We start from the raw sequence: 26162 nt of genomic DNA on the forward strand, positions 1-26162 counted from the left end.
TGCATGCATTTTTGCACTTGCGATCCTTGCTGAATCAGACCCAGAGTTCCATCCAAGTCCACTCTGCAGATAGATTTTTACTATTTCTGGCAACTTTACACTCAACTTCATTCAGCTATGGAGCTCAGCTGCTACTCCACTTGTGGCCGAGTAGATGTAACTAGTAGTGAGTGACTAGGGGTAAATTTACTAAAGTGAGAGTTTTTAGAAGTGAGTTTTAAAAGTGATGTTGCCCATAGCAACCAATCAGATCCTAGCTATTATCTTCTAGAAGGTGCTAGTTAAATGTTAAGTAGAATCTGATTAAAACTCACTTCTAAAAACTCTCATTTTAGTAAATTTACCCCCTAGGCATTTGCACATAGGATAAGTGTGTATAGGGTGTACAGACAGAATTGCACGATATTCAGTGTTGAGTGTACACACAGATCAGGCTGATTACAGACAGAGGCCCTGATTCAGAGCCGGACGCTCTGACAGAGCGCTCGCTCTGAATTAGGGCTGTCCTTAATTTTTAGAGCGGCCTCCTGGCCGCTCGTATAGCTGTGTAGCGAGCAGCCAGGAAGATGGTCGCGATGGTCAAGACCATCGAGACCATCGGGCTTGCGACGAGACCCTTGTAGTAGGGTCTCGTTGCCGCAAGCTCTGGAGTGCTTTCGGCTCTATCAGAGCCGAGAGCGCACCCACTGATATCACTTGTGATGTCAGTGGGGCCGGCCCCAGACGGTAGACGTTCCCATGGGAACGCCTCAGTCTGGGCAGCCACGCCCCCGGCACGCCCACCAAAGGGGACGTGCTGTCACTCACCATCGACAGCACGCCCCCTGTGGTACGAGACCCGGAGCGACGGCTTGCCCGTCGCTATCCGGGTCTTGCGCATGCGCACGATGGAGCCGGCTTCATCGTGCGCATGCGCACTGGGCCAATATCGACCCGCTTGCAAGAGCACAATGCTCGCGAGTGGGTCTGAATCAGGCCCTGAGCTCTTACAGCAGGTATACAGCTGGTGCAAATGTGCACTGCTAGGGAAGGCGTCTATTTTCACAATCAGATGGGAAGAGGTGGTGCTGCCGCATTGTTGCATACAAGCGGATATCTGCATTTTTTCCGAGCAGCCAATGTGGCTATATTGCATGCAATGCTGAATCAGGCCCTATGCATCCTGCTAAAAGTATAAGTGACAATGGCAATGTGTTCATTTTGCACAGCTAGGAACCATCTCCACCCTGTTATTTCATTTCTGTAATCCTCAAAATGAGGTCTCTGCAGTGCTCCCCATACCGGGGCGAGCTACTGCGTCTTTTCTAACTGTGTCCAACTTCTCTCATCTGCTGATGCAAGTACCTGCTCCTCTGCAATCGCCAATATAAAGCATGTACTATGGTGGATAATTATAATTGTGCTACACCTTGCTGTTTTGAAACTTAGGCCCTTGTATCTTAAGTTATGCAAAATATTTCATATTTTCTAATGCATTTGTAAAAGAAACACCCAAAAACTGACAGCTCATACCTCTTAAATGGCCACCATTAATTTCATACCCTTCATAATGTCATAAGATCCAGACTGTGTAAAGGGAATTCCAGTAGCATGGTAGACTCTGTGGAAGTGGCATAGAACAGCCCCTCAGTAGGGGAAGATTTACATTAACATACTGCAGGCAACTCAGTTCCAGATAAAGAAAATGGAATAGTCACTTGCTAACGTATTAATAATAATTTTATTTATATAATGCTTTCTCCCGTAGGGAGACATCAGAAAACAGACATCAGAAAACATTGTACATTGGTCCTGATTTAGAGCCGGACGCTCTGAATCAAGGCCGTCCTTCCTGATTTTTAGAGCGGCCTCCTGGCCGCTCGTATAGCTGTGGGTGACCATCCACAGCTATAGCGAGCGGCCAGGAAGATGGTCGCGATGGTCAAGATCATCGCGACCATAGAGCTTGCGACGAGACCCTTGTGATAGGATTTCGTTGCCGCAAGCCCAAGAGTGCTTTCGGCTCAGAGCCGAAAGCTCTCCCACTGTCATCACTAGTGATGTCAGTGGGGCCGTCTCCAGATGGTAGGCGTTCCCATGGGAACGCCTCCGTCTGGGCAGCCACGCCCCCAGCACGCCCACCAAAGGGGGCGTGCTGTCACCCAACCTTCGACAGCACGCCCCTTTGGAACGAGACCGTAACTATGAGCCGTATTCAATATGAGCCAAGCCGCGATACTTTTTAGCGGCCCGGACTTTCCGCCTACTTTGCCTGTTTTGCAGGCGGAAAAGTTTCGTGGCCGTACCTGCTTTACCCCATATTCAATATTGAAGTACGCGAAAACGGGACCCGGCGAAACTGAAACAGGCGGAAAGTACTGTCAGTTTTGGGGAAATCAGCCTCACACCCCCCAAAAGATGCTCTGACATGGGGGTTCGCTATTGTATCCCCCGATTTGGCTTGCTGAAGGTATTTGGTGTTTTTAAACTGGCTCAATAGCTGCTGAATAGCATTTTACTATGTGTGATGCAGAATAGTATTTAGGAGGTTTTTTTCAAGAAAATAAGTTATCCCAGCAAATTTGAGGTACTTGAAAATGGGGGTCTGCATATTTGAAGATGAAAAATCATGAAAAATCCACCTGTCCCAAACACCTGCAATCAAAAAAACACTTGGGGCATACTTGGGGACCCCCCCAGAGTCAAGTTCACTAGTTTTTAACTTTGTACCCCAGCATTTTTTTTTCGCCCCCATTTTCAAAGTCATTTTTTGGGGTGTCCTTAAGTGTTTTTTTTATTTTTTTGACACAGATTACCTTTGGGGGACTGTCTGAAGGCTGCACGGGGGTTCCCGCAATGTTGCACCCTAAAACCCCAATTCTGCACTTTTTCCGCCTCCCATTCATAGGCGAAACTTTTCCACCTATTACATTTATTTATTATTATTTATTTATTTATTAACAGTTTCTTATATAGCGCAGCATATTCCGTTGCGCTTTACAATTGGAAACATTGATAGAACAAAACAGGGTAATAACAGACAGACATAGAGGTAAGAGGGCCCTGCTTGCAAGCTTACAATCTATAGGGAAACAGGCATTGATACACAAGGATAGGTGCTATATATATTGCAATTTGGTCTGGCCAGTATGCAGAGTTTCTTGGTGGGCTGCATGATCCAGTCACACAGGAATGTCGGCAAAATGTCAGGAGTATGTGAAAGAAAGACAATATGTGAGGTTATGTGTGGACTGTGAGAGGGGATGTGATAAGACATGGAAGCTATGAAGGTTATGTGGTCGGTTCTGGAATCTGATAAGCTTGTCTGAAGAGGTGAGTTTTCAGGGAACGCTTGAAGGATTGAAGAGTAGAGGTAAGTCTTATTGTGTGTGGTAAGGCATTCCATAGAGTGGGTGCAGCCCGAAGAAAGTCCTGTAACCGTAAATGGGAGCAAGTAATGCGTGGGGATGAGAGACGCAGTTCTTGTGCTGAGCGGAGAGGTCGGGTTGGGAGATATTTTGAGATGAGTGAAGAGATGTATGTTGGTGTAATTCGGTTAATGGCCTTATGTGTAAGTAACAGTATTTTGTATTGAATACGGTAGAAAACTGGCAACCAATGGAGGGACTGACAGAGCGGGGCAGCAGACGATGAACGTTTGGCAAGGAAGATAAGCCTCGCAGCTGCATTCATAATGGATTGTAATGGCGATAGCCTGTTTTTGGGAAGACCAGTAAGGAGACTATTGCAATAGTCAATGCGGGAAATAATGAGTGCATGGATTAGAGTTTTTGCAGTGTCTTGTGTGAGATATGGTCGAATTTTGTATATGTTTTTTAGATGTATGTAACATGATTTTGAGACAGATTGAATGTGGGGAACAAAGGACAATTCAGAATCAAGGATGACACCAAGGCAGCGAGCTTGTGGGGTGGGGTGGATTGTTGAGTTATCAACAGTGATAAAGAGATCAGATTGGTAACTGTTATTGGCCGGTGGAAATATAATTAATTCTGTTTTAGAAATATTAAGTTTCAGGTAGCGAGATGACATCCAAGATGAAATGGCAGAAATACATTCAGTGACACGGACCAATACAGATGGTGATAAATCTGGAGAGGATAGGTAGATTTGAGTATCATCCGCATACAGATGGTACTGAAATCCAAAAGAGCGGATTAGTTTGCCAAGAGAGGTGGTATAGATTGAGAATAGCAAAGGACCTAAGACAGAGCCTTGCGGCACTCCAACTGATAGAGGTAGCGAAGAGGAGGCAGAATCAGAAAAACGAACAGAAAAAGAGCGATCAGATAGGTAGGAAGAGAACCAAGAAAGGGCTGTGTCCTTAAGACCTAGGGATTGTAATGTTTGTACGAGAAGAGAGTGGTCAACAGTGTCAAAAGCAGCAGAGAGATCTAGAAGAATTAGAAGTGAGTAATGGCCTTTAGCCTTGGCAGTGACCAAATCATTTACTACCTTAGTCAGTGCTGTCTCTGTGGAGTGCTGGGAACGGAAGCCAGACTGAAGTGGGTCCAATAAGTTGTGGGTGTTAAGAAAGTGTGTGAGGCGGGTGTAGACAAGTCTCTCCAGTAGCTTTGAGGGGCATGGGAGCTGGGAGATAGGACGGTAATTAGAGAGAGTGTTAGGGTCAGAATTTTGTTTTTTCAGAATGGGAGTAATTGCATTGAGGTGGAAAGTCTTTCAAAATTGAATACAGGGTAAAAGTCAAACAGGCGAAAATGACGTCATCGGCGAAAAGTTTCCGCCAAAAACACGCGGAAATTTACTTTTCTCCTCAAATTGAATACGGCCCTATGACCCTGAGCTCCCTGCATCGCTCTGCTTGCTGTACGTCAGGGAGTGATTCAGAGGCTACAGCAACATCAGGGTCATGTATCGTGTGAACGTCGGATCTCCCAGTCAGCCTGCGCGCTGCAGCTTAGAAGAGAGCAGAGGGGGCAGAAGAATGAGTGAAACTGAACAGATAACTGCTTGAGCAGGAAGACAGAAGTAAAGGAAAGATGTAGACCATTAGAACTTGCATGTACGTTTTTTTTAAATGTGACTGAAGAGGTTTTGCTGAGGTCAGGCTGTTCCAATATTTACCACACCCTGTCATGCTCCCAACCCCCTCTATCCTGACAGTCCACTCTGCATTTAATATTCATCACACCCTGTTTATCATGTCCCCTCTATCCTGTCCTCATACCTCTCCCTCTATCTTTTTACAAGATCCCACATCACTACACTTATCCAGACCCCTTCCAGGACACACAAATAGACTCTTTACACTCACGCAAGCAAATCAACACAGCTGCCTATCATTTTATAAAATACGCTCCCCACGGCACTCAGATGCACACCTGCAGCTATCGGGACAGAGTGGAAGGCAGTGAGTCAATGCGTCACCGTCAAGGCCTCATGGGAACGGAGGAGATATGCGCTGCAGCTCCCCCTAGAGTCAGCCAGCCTCTCAGTCATGTGGATATGAGGAGGCAGGTAGCTGCAGCCGCGTTACTGGTACAGGTGCCTGAGCTCCTCCATCTACCTCAAAAACATTTTGGTCAGCTGTGGCGATAGATCTGCGGGCTAGGGGGTTTCTAGGTACTCAGAAACCCCTCCTGCTTGCGCGCCAGCTGGACCCATACATAGAAAACATAGGTAATTCACCAATGTGCTATTGTTGATGTCCGCATTTAAACACTAAAGGTGCCTACACACTTGGCGATGTGCTCACGATCCCACGATGTGTACGATTTCCCTTGAAACTCCTCCCCGGCAGCTCTGCACACGATTTGGTGTTTAAAGTGTCCAATTTACAAACCATCTATCGTGCATTCAGACTTTTTCCAGTGCATTGTGTCCCAGATTGGCAGATCTGACCTACAGCATGGCAGATCAGACGATGCGATGTGCGACCAGTGGGGACTCATGATTTGGGCATATTTTACATGATCTGTTGTTCCGATGCATTGGAATCGGCCAGATCGGGTAAAATATCGCCAAGTGTGTAGGCACCTTAAGCTTGGTGGTGGGATTATCTGCAAGGGGGCATCAGCCAAAATCTTGCCTAGGGCACCAAATTGGTTAGGGCCGGCTCGGAGTGTGATATACCCTGTGTGAATAGATCCATGTGAAGTACATCTTACATGTAAGTAGTATTACTTCTTACATACAAGCAGGGGCACTAGCTCTGTGGGTGCTTGAGCAACCCAAATATTTCAGATGTCTCAGCCACTAATCCTGGCATATAGGGGGAGGGTGTCCAAATAGCATGAGCGACCCCAATCATTTTACTTTTTTTTCTTCACATGTATATTAGATTGGAAAATTTATTAAGAATTGTTTGTATTCTCAGTGATGGAAGTCCTGAGTTTCTGCTCTTTGTTCCTTCTGTGTGCTCTAAGTGGGTACCAGAAGACACCTCTAATAACACTACTCAACAAAATGTAAAAAATCTCTCCGTCTTGCATGTGAATATGTGTTTTCGCCTAATTTAGGGATGCTGTATTCAGTGGAAAATCAGATTTTTTCTATCACGTCACATTTATTAGATACACACAAATTAAAGCGGGAATAGCTATATCTGAAAACGTAAGATAAGTGAAAATTTCAATTAATCTCTGTAGAAATGAAATATTCTCATTGTATTTATTTATAGAATACTAATAAAACTACAGAAACGCTTAAAAACTGCAGAAACTACACTTCAGAAAATCTTAACAATTCAAATTAGCCGTAATGTAATTGTTCATAAAAGAAAAAATGTAAAGTCAATTTGCTTTAGGGAAATAGGATGTTGACGCTTTTAATTTGTACAGTGTCTCATTGGTCTCTCTAGAAAAGAACCGGCAGTAGTCTCCCATCATTGCAGGGACCCAGCGTCCTTGGTGGCGATGCTCCATTGTCAGAATGTCATGGTGTATACATTCCCCCTGTTCATCACTTACACTACTCAGATTGTCAGGAAAAAAGTCTATATGGGAATGTAAAAAGCTAATTTTAAGTGACATTCCACAGCCATATTCTTGTAACTGTCCAATAGTTAATTTACGATGGACACCTAGTTGGCCTCTTTTCTGTTCCCTAAGAATCTACGCACCGCAGCCTTGAAAGAAGACCAAGCATCAAACTCAATTTCCATCAATTTGGCAACATAGAATTCAGCTAAGTGCATCCTTTGCCACAGCCTGTAAATCAGAAGCATTTTGTTGCCGGTGAAATGTCCAGACTAATAATTTGCACCAAGTATCGGGCTGTTGCTAGTGCACCCTTGTGATGAGGCGCTACAAGCCAAGTATACAGAGAGGGACAGCAACACCACTAATGCGGCCACACGCTCCATAGAAGTGTGCAGGAAAACAATCGATATTACAGACAGCATACTACCATGATGTTTGAAGCTGAACACTGCACATAATTGAATCTCCCCCTTGTAGTGGGGATCTCACTATTTCTTGCAAAAAGACACAGGGCGAGATGCAGGAAGGGAAGAAATGTGGTCAAACCCCGAAAATGCAGGTTTGACCACATTTCTTATATGCACTACTCCGGGACTTAGTTGCGGTGGGTAACGTCACCTTCCTGACGGCATTACCCATAGAAGCCTATGGGCTTCTTCCGCACCCCCCGTGGCACGCGTGTCCTTTTGCGCATCCCTCCATCTCAAAGGAACACTCTTACCGACAGAGCGGTCCTTTGCGGGGATCTTCATGCATACCGACGTTACCAACGTTGGCATGCATGCGATGACTGGCGGAATGCATCGCGAGTGCGATGCGTCATGCATCCCGCCCACAGAGTAGCATGGAAAACAAAGGGACAGACAGCTGCCAGCATAAGCAAGTCACTAAGAAAAGTGACTGATATCTGAAACATTCTGCCCAAACATAACAAGACTGATATTCACTTTTATTAAATACAAGCAGGTGCCTTCTACTAATGACTACAACCCTTTCCCGTAAGCAAGTCTATCTTCTGCCTGTAGCCTCACCATCTTCTTCTGACCTAAACAGACTCAATAGCAAAAGAAAAACCTGAAATAACCTAATTGCTCATCACTGGTGCTTATAGTAGCTTACCTTATAGAACCACTTCTTCAGCTCTAAGTTGATATAAGAAACAAAAAATAAACCTAATCAGGGAACAGGATGAGAACCAATGATGTGCCAGGAAGTGATGAATGGGAACAATAACATGGTGACAGCACAGTACAAAGAAGCTGCATATGAAGTGTTATAGTGAAGCAGACAGATAGTAACAAGGACTAGATAGAGAGGTAGGTGTAATGTCAATCGGTCAGGGGATCATGTGCTGTCTCCCCTAAACACACTGACCATGGGAACATAAAATGATAAAAGCACAATACAAAGAGGCTGCAGTATGATATGATATAGTAAAGTAGATGGTAACAGAGAATATGCTGAGAGAGGGAGGTGTAATATCAGCCTGAGTGGGGGATCCATGTGCTGCCCCCCCATATAACACACCATGTCATACACATTAAGGATCACAGGCTGGTTGGACATCTCCCAGGGACCGGCCACCTTCTCCTATTGCTGTAACATGAGGCAGTTCACAGCCAGAGTCCTTAAACCTCATAAAGCCATATTCAATTTGGAGCGAAAAGCTGTTACCAGCGAATATATTTTGCCAATGACGTCATGTTCGCCGGTTTCACTTTTCCCTGTATTCAATTTCAAAGACTTTTTGCAGGTGCGAAAAGTCTTTGCAAAAATCCAGGGAAAAGTTTTCACCATAGAACAGGTGGTGAAAAAAAGTGCAGAATTGGGGTTTTGGGGTACAAACTAAAAAAAAAGTACCCTGCACCCCTTGGACTGTCCCCCAAAGGTATGCTGTGTAAAAAATAAAATGTACTTTCGTTTTGGGGGTGAAAAAAAAAAGTTGGGGGGCATACTTTTAAACTAGCGAAATAGACTGTGGGGGGGGGGTCTCCAAGTATGCCCCAGGCACAGTGCACACGTCACCAACAACAAGGCGAGATCCCAGCTAATGGGGCCCATCCATCAGCGATGGATTGCCGCGATCCCGTGATGCGGCAACCCGGCATGGCGGGATCGCAGAAATCCAACGTGTTTTATTTAGCCGATTTGACGATCGTGATCAAAAAATTATTGCGATCGTCAGATCGGGGACATTTAACATAATAATATAATAATATATTAATATTATATAATTGATATTTCAACGATCCTGCGACGGATTGCTGACCATCGATGTTGGCCGGCCGGCGTGTCCACCCGGCAGATCGGCTTTTCCGATCGCGTCGCAGGATCGCGGAAATACCGGTCAGATGGATTCTCATCATAATGCTCCTGCCATATAGCTCCTGTAGAGCAGAAGACACTGGTGTGGTTACTCCTGCATTTTATTTTAGGAATTTAAAAATTCCAGATTTAAATATATTTAGTTTACTATTTAGATTTGAAGACTTACTTGCCAACATTCTGGCTGAAGTCTTTATTGCCCATATATTCCTATTAAAAAACCTCTAAATATATTATTATTCATTGGGAAGGGTGCCCCAACTGCGGTTATGCACTGTCTCACTGCAAAGGTATGCTGATTTCTGCAATCACAATGCAGTGTTAGCAAAACATAAGGACGCCCACTCTCCCTAACTCACATCCGTAATACTTAGCAAGTCTACGAAAATATCGGTAACATTGAGTAACATCGGAGCCTCACGCACACTTGCACAAGGTCAGACCTTACTCAGAAATTGCTAAGCTGATCGCACGCTGTTGAGCTGCGTATGGCATTGCAGTGGCTAATTTATGCACGCCCCTGCAACGGCGTTCAAACGCACTGACGTGCCTGCGTTTCGCCGTCCACCACCACGTCACCACCCACAAATGACACATCACTCTGCGATGGGTCTGCGTAGTCACTGTGATCACAGTCCTGATCACAGTGGTCGGTTCGTGCAGGTGTACTGCTTAGCATGCGCATGTGCAGAACAGAACAATCGGCCGATTGCGCGCGTAATCGCAGTCGCGATCGGTAATGAATCAGGTCCTGTGTCCTGACATTTCTGCCTTAAAATAAGTTTGTTTCCCTACTTTTCACCAAGTATGGAGCTGCAAACTAAAATCCGTATCAACTCCCATTGAGATCCACATTAACTGAACTCACATTTCTAATTGAATAGCAAAAAGTCGCAGCTGCAGGTTTTAATCTTGCGTTAAGCAATTTTTGGCCAATTTGTGGCCAAACTTGAGCCGTATTTATGCATAAAATATCAGTTCTTATCTCATACCATAACCTCCAGGAAAGATTGTCTCTCTCTCAGATATAGGGAACCTAGCTAATGATGCGACCCAGGGGCGTTTCTAGAGAGGAGGGGGCCCGTGTGCAGTCTCCAACACGGGTCCCCTCCTCTCTGTCCGGTGGTCGGCAGCGCACTGAGCTGTGCGCGGCCAGCGCCGGATTTAGAGACTCTGGGCACTAGAGTACACCCAGAGTCTATAGAGGATGCGCTGGTCATTGGGAAAATGGCTGTGGCGGCCATTTTCCCTGTACTGCGCATGCGCAAACGACGGGAAAATGGCAGCGGCGGCGATTTTCCAGTTGCTTTTACAGAGCCGGACCCCCGCGCCAACGTGGGACTCCGGAGAGGTAAGTAATTCTATGGGTGCAGGATGTGCACTGCGGGGCCCCCTTGGACCCAGGGGCCATGTTCCCCACACACCCTGCACCCATTATAGATACGCTCCTGATGCGACCTCAAGAGACAAAATATTCTTATAATAATCACATCTGGCTGCTGGCAGGCTGGAAATTATAACGATGTCAAGGAGAAGCCACCCTATGTATTTTGTTTTGTTATAGGAGCTTAAAGAACGAGAGTTAAGAAATAGATATACCACTCTTGGGTGTGAGGTCACACTCTGATATACGCACACCTTGGTTTGCGTTGTGTGCGTTCAACCACCCAAGGTGTGCATATATTAGAACTAGGGGTGTGCACCGGCCACTTTTCGTGCTTTGTGTTTTGGTTTTGGATCTGGATCTTTCTTCGTGTTTTGGATCTGGATTGGTTTTGCCAAAACCACCCTTCCGTGTTTTGGGTTCTGGGTTTTGTGTTTTGGATCTGTATTTTTTTGAAAAAAAGCATAAAAACAGCTAAAATCACAGAATTTGTGGGTTTTTCTGCTCCTATGCTATTATTAACCTCAATAACCTTAATTTCCACTCATTTCCAGTATATTCTGAACACCTCACACCTCACAATAGTGTTTTTATGTCCAAAAGGTTGCACCGAGGTAGCTGGATGACTATGCTAAGAGATACGAGTGGGCGGCACAAACACGTGGTCCATCTAGGAGTGACACTGCAGTGGCAGACAGGATGGCAGTTTGAAAAACTAGGCCCCAAACTATACATAATGCAAAGAAAAAAAAGAGGTGTAAGATGGAATTGTCCTTGGGCCCTCCCACCCACCCTTATGTTGTATAAACAGGACATGCACACTTTAACAAACCAAACATTTCAGCGCCAGGGTCTGCCACACGACTGTGGCTGAAATGATTGGTTCGTTTGGGCCCCCACAAAACAAGCTGGCAATGAATCTGTCCCTGCACAAACTGGCTCTACGGAGGCAAGATGTCGTCCTCATCCTCCTCATCCACCGATTCCTCACCCTCTTCAGTGTTGTGTACATCCTCATCCTCACAGAGTATTAATTCGTCCCTGCTGGAATCCACAACCACAGATCCCTCTGTACGTTCTGGAGGCTGGTCTCCCTGGAAGAGTTGATAATTCATTTTATGAACATCATCTTCTCCACATTTTGTGGAAGCAACCTCCTACGCCTTTCGCTGACAAGGTTCCCGGCTGCACTAAACACTCTTTCGGAGTACACACTGGAGGGGGGGCAACTCAGGTAAAATAGAGCCAGTTTGTACAGGGATCTCCAAATTGCTTCTTTTTCCTGCCAGTACAGGTACGGACTGTCTGACATGCCTACTTGGATGCTGTCACCGATGTAATCCTTTAACAGACAGACGCACGCTTGTCGCTGCTGCTTTGAGGATGCAAGTGCGGCTACAGCCCACACAATTCACAAAGACAGAAAAAAAAAGAAGAATATTTTTATTGTTTGTGGAGCGCACTTTGAGGGTTACACCACCCTTTAACAGACAGACGCACGCTTGTCGCTGCTGCTTTGAGGATGCAAGTGCGGCTACAGCCCACACAATTCACAAAGACAGAAAAAAGAAGAAGAATATTTTTATTGTTTGTGTAGCACACTTTGAGGGTGTCACCACCCTTTAACAGACAGACGCACGCTTGTCGCTGCTGCTTTAAGGATGCAGGTGCGGCTACAGCCCACACATTTCACAAAGACAGAAAAAAAAAGAACAATATTTTTATTGTTTGTGTAGCACACTTTGAGGGTGTCACCACCCTTTAACAGACAGACGCACGCTTGTCGCTGCTGCTTTGAGGATGCAAGTGCAGCTACAGCCCACACAATTCACAAAGACAGAAAAAAAAGAAGAATATTTTTATTGTTTGTGTAGCACACTTTGAGGGTGTCACCACCCTTTAACAGACAGACGCACGCTTGTCACTGCTGCTTTGAGGATGCAAGTGCGGCTACAGCCCACACAATTCACAAAGACAGAAAAAAAAAGGACAATATTTTTATTGTTTGTGTAGCACACTTTGAGGGTGTCACCACCCTTTAACAGATAGATGCATGCTTGTCGCTGCTGCTTTAAGGATGCAGGTGCAGCTACAGCCCACACATTTCACAAAGACAGAAAAAAAAAGAACAATATTTTTATTGTTTGTGTAGCACACTTTGAGGGTGTCACCACCCTTTAACAGACAGATGCACGCTTGTCGCTGCTGCTTTAAGGATGCAGGTGCGGCTACAGCCCACACATTTCAAAAAGACAGAAAAAAAAAAAACAATATTTTTATTGTTTGTGTAGCACACTTTGAGGGTGTCACCACCCTTTAACAGACAGATGCACGCTTGTCGCTGCTGCTTTGAGGATGCAAGTGCAGCTACAGCCCACACAATTCACAAAGACAGAAAAAAAAAGAATATTTTTATTGTTTGTGTAGCACACTTTAAGGGTGTCACCACCCTTTAACAGACAGACGCACGCTTGTCGCTGCTGGTTTGAGGATGCAGGTGGAATCTAGACGGGATTTGGAACCGGGGACACACTACCTCCATCAATTGTCTAAATCCCACTGCACTAATGGCGGATACCGGACGCACGTCTAACACCAACATAGCAGTCAAGGCCTCAGTTATACATTTTGCTTCAGGAGGACTGCTGTCGTACTTCATCCTCATCGCTAGGGACTGTTGGAGGGTCAATTGTTTAGTAAAAGTAGTGATGTTCCTACTTCCTCTCTGGGATGATGAACAACTCCCAGCAGCAGCAACAGCACTAGGAGGAAGTGGTTCTTGATCTTTCCCTATTTTTTTTTTTTCGGAGAAAGTTTGGTCCTCCATTTATGTTATACTGATATATACGTGCGGCTAAAGCGCACACAAACACAGAAAATATTTTTTTATTTTTGCTGGAGAGTAGTGCACTTTGTGGGTTACACCACCCTTTAAGAAATGAGCCAGCCGGCTCTTTACTTATGGGACACAGGCGCACGCTTGGCGCTGCTCCTTTGTTGATGCACGAGCAGCCACAGTGCACACAATTCACAAACACAGAAAATAATTTTTTTTTTGGTTTGGACTGGAGTGTACTTTGGGGGTTACAGCACCCTTTAAAGGTCAAGCCAGCCGGCCCTTTACTTATGACACAGGCGCACGCTTGGCACTACTTTGTTGATGCACGTGCGGCTACTGCGCACACAATTCACAAACACAGAAAATAATTTTTTTTTTGGTTTGGACTGGAGTGTACTTTGGGGTTACAGCACCCTTTAATGGTCAAGCCAGCCGGCCCTTTACTTATGACACAGGCGCACGCTTGGCACTACTTTGTTGATGCACGTGCGGCTACTGCGCACACAATTCACTAACACAGAAATTTTTTTTTTTTTTGGTTTGGACTGGAGTGTACTTTGGGGGTTACAGCACCCTTTAATGGTCAAGCCAGCCGGCCCTTTACTTATGACACAGGCGCACGCTTGGCACTACTTTGTTGATGCACGTGCGGCTACTGCGCACACAATTCACAAACACAGAAAATATTTTTTTTTTTGGTTTGGACTGGAGTGTACTTTGGGGGTTACAGCACCCTTTAACGGTCAAGCCAGCCGGCCCTTTACTTATGACACAGGCGCACGCTTGGCACTACTTTGTTGATGCACGTGCGGCTACTGCGCACACAGTTCACAAACACAGAAAATATTATTTTTTTTTTGGTTTGGACTGGAGTGTACTTTGGGGGTTACAGCACCCTTTAACGGTCAAGCCAGCCGGCCCTTTACTTATGACACAGGCGCACGCTTGGCACTACTTTGTTGATGCACGTGCGGCTACTGTGCACACAATTCACAAACACAGAAAATAATTTTTTTTTTGGTTTGGACTGGAGTGTACTTAGGGGGTTACAGCACCCTTTAACGGTCAAGCCAGCCGGCCATTTACTTATGACACAGGCGCACGCTTGGCACTACTTTGTTGATGCACGTGTGGCTACTGCGCACACAATTCACAAACACAGAAAATATATTATTTTTTTAGCACTTGGGGGGAGCACCCCTGATGGACAGAGCACCCCCTGGACAACACTACAGCACCCCTTTAGGACTGGGACACTGCACAGGACTTTGGAGTGGACACAGTCCCTATGGAGAACTGACTGCACAACACAGTCCAGCCAGCCCCTATGGACTTTGAAGTAGTGGACACAGCCCCTATTAACAACAGCAGCACAGCACAACCCAGCCAGCCCCTATGGACTTTGAAGTAGTGGACAACAGCAGCACTACACTACACTACACTACACAGCCCAGCCCAGCCAGCCCTAACTCCCACCCTCCCTCTTCACTGTCCACAGCCGAGTGAGAAAATGGCGCCGACGCGGGTACCTTATATAGGATCCAAAACCCGCGAGACTCGGAAGGCGGGATGATGACGTTTTGCCTCGATTTCAGATCCGAGTCAGGCGGGAAAAGTCGAGCCTGACTCGGATCGGACTCGGATCGGGGGGGCTCGGGGGGGTTCGGATTTCAGAAATCCGAACCCGCTCACCCCTAATTAGAACGCAACCGCACATCCAAGCGTGTTATATCTATCTTATAAAATGGTCCCTGTTGTGACATAATAGTTCTACATGGAGAATGATGTATGGTGAAACAGATACAAAATAGGAGGAAAAAATTGTTTAGAATAGGCTGTTTCATTTTTATTATTTTTAATGAATTAACAATTTAACTGGATAACAGTGTGTAAGAGTGGTTCAGTTTGGAAAGATAACGTGTTGTACAGTGAAATGTATGGCATGTGCTTAATGCTTCTTCAGGGCCAAGGCTGCCATGTCTGCTCACTGTTGGCTGTGCTGGATTTTAAAGTGACTGCTCAGGTAAAGGCCCCCATACATCAGCAATCTGAAAACCACAATTGAACAATTTGAGATTTATTGCCCGATTTTAGGATTTCCCAATCAAGCTATCTGCGCCCATACACTACAGATCTTTTTTCAGTGATTTGCAGATCGATTGCAGAAAACACAGATGTGCCAATCTTGAAAGGCCCATCATTTTACTGGTAACGGTCTGCAAATCTGCTGATCATGGCCATACACTAGCAATTTACAGCCCCAATCGATCTGTGAAATCCAACATGTTGGACAATCTGATTTAACAATTCCAATCACTTTTTGGCTGCAATCTGCGATCTGTGAAGCCCATACATTGCAGGTTTTTTTTTACACAATCGATTGCAAATTGCAGAATTGCAGCAATCGATTGCTGATGTATGGGGGCCTTTAGTCCTGTTCACTTTTGATGAGGACTAATGTCAGGTGCATTGAGTAATGAAGTAATTTCTGTCAGAAATGTGTGTCAAAGAGGCAGTGCTGTGAGTAATGGTCAGTGAGGCAGTGATATGTATGTATGTCAGTGAGATGTGAGGCAGGGATGTGCTGCTTTTCTGTGAGCAGTGTGTCTCTGTCTCTGAGAGATGATATTGTTTACACTTGTGGAGTGATACAGAAGTGGCTGTGTGATGAGGCTCAGATTACAGTTGGAAGTAGGCCAAGCCTGTGGTGTGCGGTCGCTGGGAAATAATGCATGGTCATGTGATCTAGTTTGACCAATCATGTTGGTTTTATCTCTCTCAATATACCACATCATTTTATAAATCTATACTTATAATTGTGTCTGTACATAGACTTTTTTTTTTTGCAGGAATGTACTTCTTGGGACTGTGGGCCTGATTCAGAGCTGCTCGTAAGTGGCCGATCGTTCGCTCCGAGCGATGTTCGCACATCTGCGCATGTGTATGGGTCGTAATGTGCATGCGCCAACCAGTCATTGCGGTCGGAAATTGTGTGCTCGCAAAATAGCGAGTGCCTGCTAATTTGAGTGACAGGATGAGGCATTTGTGGGTGGTAACAGGGGAAGGTGCTTGAAAACGGGGAGTGGAGATCCGAACGCAGGCGGTCAAAACGGGCGTTTTAAGGGTGTGCATAATTAACAAAGCAGCGTCATCGGCCACGTCACTTGGTTGTCTCTTAGCGTGAACTGTTCGCATGATTGCGGTAGGAAAATCCAACCACAAGCACTGCGAGCAGTTCAGACGCCCTTCGATGTACTCGATTAATCTAATAAATAGCGGAGATGACGGAGATGCGAACGGCCAGGGGGCGTCTTTACAAAATAGCGAGCGCATGTTTCGTTTGCTCGCTCAGACATAGAGGCGTCAACAGACCGCAAAGAGCGAGCCCTCAATTTAAATAGCCGGCCCCTTTTTCTGAACGACCGTTCGCAAATAGCGTCCGGCTCTGAATCAGGCCCAGTGTATGAACTATGGAGACAAAAGAAAAAAGTCAGAATTTTTGCTTGTCTGTCTGTTTGTTCCGGCATCACGTAAAAACTACAGGATGAATTTTAATTGTGTTTTCAATATTGTATAGCTTAGTCACCTAAAATGAAACTGAGGTATGTATTATCTCAATGTGACATCAGGGAGAGGAGCAATAGAAGGACAGCCAGACGCTTGACACTCGGCACGTGCAGTGTGCAGGCTCCTCAAGCCAAAACTAACTAGATGTACAGTATACAAATATATATATATATATTTTTGGGGACAAATTAACTTTTAGGGACTATTTATGAATGCAGATTTTTTTAATCAAAATTTGTCTTTTCATTGTCGCCTAGTGGATGTGCCCCTTTAGTAACCACCAGCATCTTTTTGTGTTAATCCCTGAAGCAAACTGCAAATATTGTTTACAAAGGCCTTTTGTAACCAATGTCTACAATTAAAAAAATATATCACAATATTAATTGCCACTACTGTCTTTGTAAAATTAGTTCTGCTGAGCAATAACAGACATCCATGTGAGCGAAACTGTGGGCAAATGCTAGTAAATTTATAAGATGGTCCCTGTTGTGATAAAATAGTTCTACATGGAGATGATGTAGGGTGAAAAACATACAGAATAGGAGGGAAAACATACAGCACAGGCTGTTTATTTAAATCATTTTTCATGAATTAACATTTAACTGGATAACGGTGTGTAAGAGTGGTTGATTTTGGAAAGAGAACATGTGTTGTACAGTGAATTGTACTGGTAGGAAGTGTTTAATGCTTCTTCAGGGTCAGGGCTGCCATGCCTGCTCACTGTTGGCTGTGCTGGATTTTCAAATGAATGCTCAGGTCATTTGGTCAGGACTAATGTCAGGTCCATCGAGTCGTGGAGTAATTTGGACATTTCTTGAAATGTTTCTGTCGGAAATGTGTATGTCAGTGAGGCAGCGATGTGTGAGGCAGTGATATGTATTATGGTCAGTGAGGCAGTAATGTGTATTATGGTCAGTGAGGCAGTGATGTGTATTACGGTCAGTGAGGCAGTGATGTGTATTACGATCAGTGAGGCAGTGATGTGTATTACAGTCAGTGAGGCAGTGATGTGTATTATGGTCAGTGAGGCAGTGATGTGTATTATGGTCAGTGAGGCAGTGATGTATATTATGGTCAGTGAGGCAATGATATGTATTGTGGTCAGTGAGGCAGTGATATGTAAGTATGTCAGTGAGGCAGTAATGTGTATTATGGTCAGTCAGGCAGTGATGTATATTATGGTCAGAGAGGCAGTAATGTGTATTATGGTCAGTGAGGCAGTGATGTGTATTATGGTCAGTGAGGCAGTAATATGTATGTCAGTGAGGCAGTGATGTATATTATGGTCAGTGAGGCAGTGATGTGTATTATTGTCAGTGAGGCAGTGATATGTAAGTATGTCAGTGAGGCAGTAATGTGTATTATGGTCAGTGAGGCAGTGATGTGTGAGGCAGTAATATGTATGTATGTCAGTGAGGCAGTGCTGTGTATTACGGTCAGTGAGGCAGTGCTGTGTATTACGGTCAGTGAGGCAGTGATGTGTATTACGGTCAGTGAGGCAGTGATGTGTATTACGGTCAGTGAGGCAGTGATGTGCATTACGGTCAGTGAGGCAGTGATGTGTATTATGGTCAGTGAGGCAGTGATGTGTATTATGGTCAGTGAGGCAGTAATGTGTATAATGGGCAGTGAGGCAGTGATGTGTATTATGGTCAGTGAGGCAGTAATATGTATGTCAGTGAGGCAGTGTTGTGTATTATGGTCAGTGAGTCTTTGATGCATATTATGGTCAGTGAGGCAGTAATGTGTATTATGGTCAGTGAGGCAGTGATGTGTATTATGGTCAGTGAGGCAGTAATATGTATGTCAGTGAGGCAGTGTTGTGTATTATGGTCAGTGAGGCTTTGATGCATATTATGGTCAGTGAGGCAGTAATGTGTATTATGATCAGTGAGGCAGTGATATGTAAGTATGTCAGTGAGGCAGTAATGTGTATTATGATCAGAGATGTGTGAGGCAGTAATGTGTATTATGGTCAGTGAGGCAGTGATGTGTATTACGGTCAGTGAGGCAGTGATGTGTATTATGGTCAGTGAGGCAGTGATGTGTATTATGGTCAAGTGAGGCAGTAATGTGTATTATGGTCAGTGAGGCAGTGTTCACCTTCTGCACACCCACTGCTCTGCTATGCAAAACAGCGGGTGTGCTCTCCCAAACTCCCCCACCCCCACCGTGGGACACTGTGGCCCACGGGTGGGACAGCAGGACAGTCCCAGGAAAATGGGACTGTCCCGCTGAATGCGGGACCGTTGGGAAGTATGTGTAATTATGTCAGTGAGGAAGTGATGTATTTTATGGTCAGTGAGGCAGTGATGTGCATTATGGTCAGTGTGGAAGTGATGTATATTACGGTCAGTGAGGCAGTAATGTGTATTATGGTCAGTGAGGCAGTGATGTTTATTACGGTCAGTGAGGCAGTGCTGTGTATTATGGTCAATAAGGCAGTGATGTGTATTACGGTCAATGAGGCAGTGATGTGTATTATGGTCAGTGAGGTAGTGCTATGTATTATGGTCAGTGAGGCAGTGATGTGTATTATGGTCAGTGAGGCAGTGATGTTTGAGGCAGTGATATGTTTTATGATCAGTGAGACAGTGATATGTAAGTATGTCAGTGAGGCAGTAATGTGTATTATGGTCAGAGATGTGTGAGGCAGTAATATGTATGTATGTCAGTGAGGCAGTGAACAGATGCCGTGCGGTGCGCATGGCATCTGTTCACCCTCTGTACACCCACTGCTCTGCTATGCAGAACAACGGGTGTGCTCTCCGCAACTCCCCCACCCCCACCGTGGGACACTGTGGCCCACGGGTGGGAAAGCAGGACAGTCCCAGAAAAATGGGACTGTCCCGCTGAATGCGGGACCGTTGGGAAGTATGTGTAATTATGTCAGTGAGGAAGTGATGTATTTTATGGTCAGTGAGGCAGTGATTTGCATTATGGTCAGTGTGGAAGTGATGTATATTACGGTCAGTGAGGCAGTAATGTGTATTATGGTCAGTGAGGCAGTGATGTTTATTACGGTCAGTGAGGCAGTGATGTGTATTACGATCAATGAGGCAGTGATGTGTATTACGGTCAGTGAGGCAATGCTGTGTATTATGGTCAGTGAGGTAGTGCTGTATATTATGATCAGTGAGGCAGTGATGTATATGATGGTCAGTGAGGCAGTGATGTATATTATGGTCAGTGAGGCAGTGATGTATATGATGGTCAGTGAGGCAGTGATGTATATTATGATCAGTGAGGCAGTGATGTATATTATGGTCAGTGAGGCAGTGATGTATATTATGATCAGTGAGGCAGTGATGTATATTATGGTCAGTGAGGCAGTGATGTATATTATGGTCAGTGAGGCAGTGATGTATATTATGGTCAGTGAGGCAGTGATGTATATTATGATCAGTGAGGCAGTGATGTATATTATGGTCAGTGAGGCAGTGATGTATATTATGGTCAGTGAGGCAGTGATGTATATTATGGTCAGTGAGCCAGTGATGTATATTATGATCAGTGAGGCAGTGATGTATATTATGGTCAGTGAGGCAGTGATGTATATTATGGTCAGTGAGGCAATGATGTATATTATGATCAGTTAAGCAGTGATGTATATTATGATCAGTTAGGCAGGAATGTGCTGCTTTTCTGTGAGCAGTGTGTCTCTGTCTCTGATAGATTATATTGTTCATACCTCCCAATTGTCCCCATTTTAGCGGGACAGTCCCGTTTTATAGGCACTGTTTCTACACGTAGGCCCCAGTGTCCCGCAGGCGGGGGAATTTGGGGAGGACACTCTCACACCGTAGCTCTGCATAGCTGAGCAACGGTAAATGGATGATGAAAACAGGGGTGAGGCTCGCGGGTTTGGCATTTCCAGTGAGGCCATGCCCCTTGCAGTTAGGTTACACCCCCTATTTTTGGCCGCGAGCAAGTGTCCCTCCTCACCGGGTTCAAAACTTGGGAGGTATGTATTGTTTACACTTGTGGAGTGATACAGCTATGGCTGTGTGATGAGCCTCAGATTACAGTTGGAAGTAGACCAAGCCTGCGGTGTGCGGTTGCTGGCAAATAATGCATGGTCATGTGATCTAGTGTGACCAATTATGTTGGTTTTACCTCTCTCAATATACCACCTCATTTTATAAATATATATATACAATTTCAGAGTTTATAAATGTGCTTCATAAATCCAATTCTTACCCCCAACAGCTCACATTTTGAGGATTTTGTTAAATCAGTCAGTAATTATTCTATCTGATTGCAGAAACAGAAATCCTAAACACATGAGCTGATTCATGACTGAGAAAACAGGTTTTGTAGCCTCTTCCTTTTTTTGGGATCTGGAGGTAGTCTCATCTACTTTCAGGTACCTAAAGCCAATACATTGCATACACTGGTCACATTTGGTGATCCTGCCACATAATAGCAATTTTCTGTTGTGAAATATGAGACCTTATTAGCTCTGTCACACAGCTATTTCCCGCAACCTTTCATTTATCTCCTGCAATGGGCCATAGCCTATCACTGACACTTATAAGTCCACCTGGGATCATATTAACCATATGCTCATTACCACTCCCATTGGAAAAATCCTGACCTACTCTTCCAGCTTTATTTAGAACGTATAGGTTGTATACAAACTGGAGCATAACAACAATATTGTTCATTACTGCCCTCGCCTATTCCTGGGGTTCCGTGTTCATGGTTTGACCATGATGAGACATGGCAATTCTTCTTACCTATCCTCATGACTGCACCCTGGTCCTGGAGTTCCTCTCGACATTTCCTCTCTTTTCCATTACTCCCTCCTCTCTATTAACATCCCCTGGTCTATCCCACTTATCCAAACCTATAAGGGCACCTATGTACCACCCAATGATGAAAAATGTATATAACACATTACATTTTGACAAGGAGATGACCCCCACTCAGCTCTGGGCCCCATAACAGTTGTACCCCTTGCACCTATGGTAGTGGGGGAGGAGCACAAATCTACAGACAGCCTACATGGGCCTTTGGGAAGGGGAGTGAAGGAGAAAGGGGAGAAGCAGCTTCCCTTCCTAAATTCCTCTTTGGTGAATGATCTGCTCTGGTGGTACCCCCTGTGTGTGATCCGTGGAGGCCTAGAAAGAGGGAAAACAAGGGTGATTGCGACGTAGATGCATTGTTAAGGTATGGACCTGTGCACACACGGACCACCTCATTGTTTTTTTGCTTATGCATCCTATGGGCCTTTTTTTAATAGGAGCCCTGGAGCTGTAGCTCTGTCTGCCCTATTGTTAATCCAGTCTTGATAGTAGTCATTGCATGAGCTACACATAGCAACATTTTCCAGGAGAGACCTCCTTGGTAATCTCTGCATGCACATACATAGTCTGAAAAACACGCATGCGCAGTAGGGCATCTAGGGTCTGAAACAGGAAGTAAACAGTGCTCCCAGCCCGCTCCACCTCTTATACATTTACATAATATTATTAAGGACACTTACCTGGACCGGGCTGTGCTATAAACCTAATAAGCCTTATGCTGGGTACACACTGGCCGACATAATGGCCGTTCAATTGACCGTCCGATATATTGTGTGTGTATTGGGTAGTGTGTACAGATGATATGTCTGTGAACGACGTCATTCACAGACATATCGCGTTAGCTGTGCTGCACAGCCGATACCAGATATATCTGCACATTGTGCTGTGTGTAAGGGAAGTCAGACGACCGCCTGTACACTTGATGTACAGGCTGCTCTAGAGGGGGCATGATGTGACCTCCAGCCAGCGGAACCCTCGGCCAGATGGCAGTGATGGCTGTTCAGTGTGTATGAACAACCATTATCTGCATATACAGTATATCTGCAGATCAGTCGATCTTCAGATATGTCTTTCAGGTGTGTACCCAGTTTTACACTGCCCTTATCTGTTGTTATGAACGTTGTTAGGTAAATGATAAAGTTAACCTTTTAAAATGGAATTTTAATATTTAAAAACTATTAAGGGAGCAATATTATTTAATAATAAAATAAGGGGGCAATCATATTTTTATGTTAAAGTTAATTGGGGCCAGCAGCAGCTCCTACCCTCTTGGATGAGGGGGGCTGCTGCTGACTGAGGAGAGGAGATAGTCCCGGCCGGCCCGGTTCCGGCGCCTGTGCAACAGATCTGGCAGGAGCCGGGAATGGAGAAGTGATCATTGAATAGCTTGATGCAGTGGACCAGTAAAACAAATTATATTTAATTGAGAACCTTCTTTGTTAGATCATGATGGTTATACAGTCAGGTCCATAAATATTGGGACATTGACAGAATTTTCATATTTTGTCCTCTATTCACCACCACAATGGCTTTGAAATGAAACAAACAAGATGTGATTTAACTGCAGACTTTCAGATTTAATTTGAGGGTAATTACATCCAAAGCAGGTGAACGGTGTAGGAATTACAACGGTTTCTATATGTGCCTCCCACTTTTTAAGGGGCCAAAAGTAATGGGACAAACTAAACAATCCTAAATCTAACTTTCACTTTTTAATACTTTGTTGCAAATCCTTTGCAGGCAATTACAGCCTGAAGTCTGGAACGCATAGACATCACCAGATGCTGGGTTTCATCCCTGGTGATGCTCTACCAGGCCTCTACTGCAAATGTCTTCAGTTCCTGCTTGTTCTTGGGGCATTTTCCCTTCAGTTTTGTCTTCATCAAGTGAAATGCATGCTCAATCGGATTCAGGTCAGGGGATTGACTTGGCCATTGCATAACATTCCACTTTTTAGCCTTAAAAAACTCTTTGGTTGCTTTTGCAGTATGCTTCGGGTCATTGTCCATCTGCACTGTGAAGCGCCGTCCAATGAGTTCTGAAGCATTTGACTGATTATGAGCATATAATATTGCCCGAAACACTTCAGAATTCATTCTGCTGCTTTTGTCAGCAGTCACATCATCAATAAATACAAGGCAACCAGTTCCATTGGCAGCCATACATGCCCACGCCATGACACTACCACCACCATGCTTCACTGATGAGGTGGTATGTTTTGGATCATGAGCAGTTCCTTTCCTTCTCTTCTCTTCCCATCACTCTGGTACAAGTTGATCTTTGTCTCATCTGTCAATATAATGTTGTTCCAGAACTGTAATGACTTTTTTAGATGTTGTTTGGCAAACTCTAATCTGGTCTTCCTGTTTTTGAGGCTCACCAATGGTTTGCATCTTGTGGTGAACCCTCTATATTCACTCTTGTGAAGTCTTCTCTTGATTGTTGACTTTGACACATATACATCTACCTCCTGGAGAGTGTTCTTGATTTGGCCAACTGTTGTGAAGGGGTTTTTCTTCACCAGGGAAATAATTATTTTGTCATCCACCACAGTTGTTTTCCGTGGCCTTCCGAGTCTTTTGGTGTTGCTGAGCTCTCCGATGCCTTCTTTCTTTTTAAGAATGTTCCAAACAGTTGATTTGGCCATACCTAATGGTTTTTGCTATCTCTCTTATGGGTTTGTTTTGATTTTTCAGCCTAATGATGGCTTACTTCACTGATAGTGACAGCTCTTTGGATCTCATATTGAGAGTTGACAGCAACTGATTCCAAATGCAAATGTCACACCTAGAATCAACTCCAGACCTTTTACCTGCTTAATTGATAATGAAATAATGAGGGAATAGCCCACACCTGTCCATGAAATAGCTTTTGAGTTGATAGTCCCATTACTTTTGGCCCCTTAAAAAGTGGGAGGCACATATTGAAACTGTTGTAATTCCTACACCGTTCACCCAATTTGGATGTAATTACCCTCAAATTAAATCTGAAAGTCTGCAGTTAAAGCACATCTTGTTTGTTTCATTTCAAAACCATTGTGGTGGTGAATAGAGGCCAAAATCTGAAAATTCTGTCAATGTCCCAATATTTATGGACCTGACTGTATACTGTAAGCTGTGAGATACACACTGATGTCAGTGACAAGAGTGTATTGGACACTGTGTAATGATGGAAATGGTGAAATCTGATGAGGATGGTTATGGATCATGTTCTATCAGGCAGGTTTGAGCCTGGGAGTCAAGCCCCAGAGCCCTAGCCCATAAGTTGCTGCCCATCCTTAAAAGGAGGTTTTCAGTAAAATAAATATTTATCAATAAGAAAAGTGTCTCTTTAAAGGGGGGTATCCACTAGGTGATTTAGTTGAACGACTGAACGATAACGATCGTTCAATCGTTTGCAAATTGTTTGGAAAAGTGTCTAAAATGACCAGCGATGCGCGTGCCCGCTGGTCGTTTAGGCATCTATCATCTTTCCAACATGCTGGCCAACCTGACGAAATCGTCAGGTTCAGCATGTTTCCAGATGATTGATGACCCTGCACTGAATGACTGCCCGTTCAGTGCAGGCTCATCACACGACTGACAAACGACTGAATGATTACAATGTCGTAATCGTGCAGTCGTTTTCAGATCTTGTAGTGGATGTGTGCCTTTAGTGTTAGCACAAAGTTACTTTATTATTCTAAATGTTACATTTTAAATAAAGCAAATAAATAAGAGTATATATTAATACAGATTGAAACCGTATAGCCTAGTTTATATTTCTGTATGTCACTGCTTTTACCGTGTCCTGGGTCCTAAGATCTGTCATTCTATTCAATCCAGTGCTGTGACCGAGCAGCACTTGTCTAGAGTAGAGGTAGTCTAGAGTAAAGCACTCCCTTTACAAACACCTGTGATGAAAGACTATTAAATCTATATGAGCAACCACTATTTTTTATTACTGTTCTGAGAGGCATGGATGGAACCAGCATTGAGAGGGTGTTCTGGTTCCTGTAGTGCTATTTGGAGGTCTCTGGGGTACTTTTAGGCGAGTTAGCTCTCAACTTAGATATATTAATTTATGTGCTATTATCATGTATATATATATATATATATATATATATATATATATTAGGGGTGTGCACCGGCCACTTTTCGTGTTTTGGTTTTGGATCTGGATCTCTCTTCGTGTTTTGGATCTGGATTGGTTTTGCCAAAACCACCCTTCCGTGTTTTGGGTTCTGGGTTTTGTGTTTTGGATCTGTATTTTTTTGAAAAAAAGCATAAAAACAGCTAAAATCACAGAATTTGTGGGTT

The sequence above is a fragment of the Taudactylus pleione genome, unplaced genomic scaffold (genome assembly GCF_031769625.1).
Source record: "Taudactylus pleione unplaced genomic scaffold, aTauple2 ptg000154l, whole genome shotgun sequence".
Classification (NCBI taxonomy): domain Eukaryota; kingdom Metazoa; phylum Chordata; class Amphibia; order Anura; family Myobatrachidae; genus Taudactylus; species Taudactylus pleione.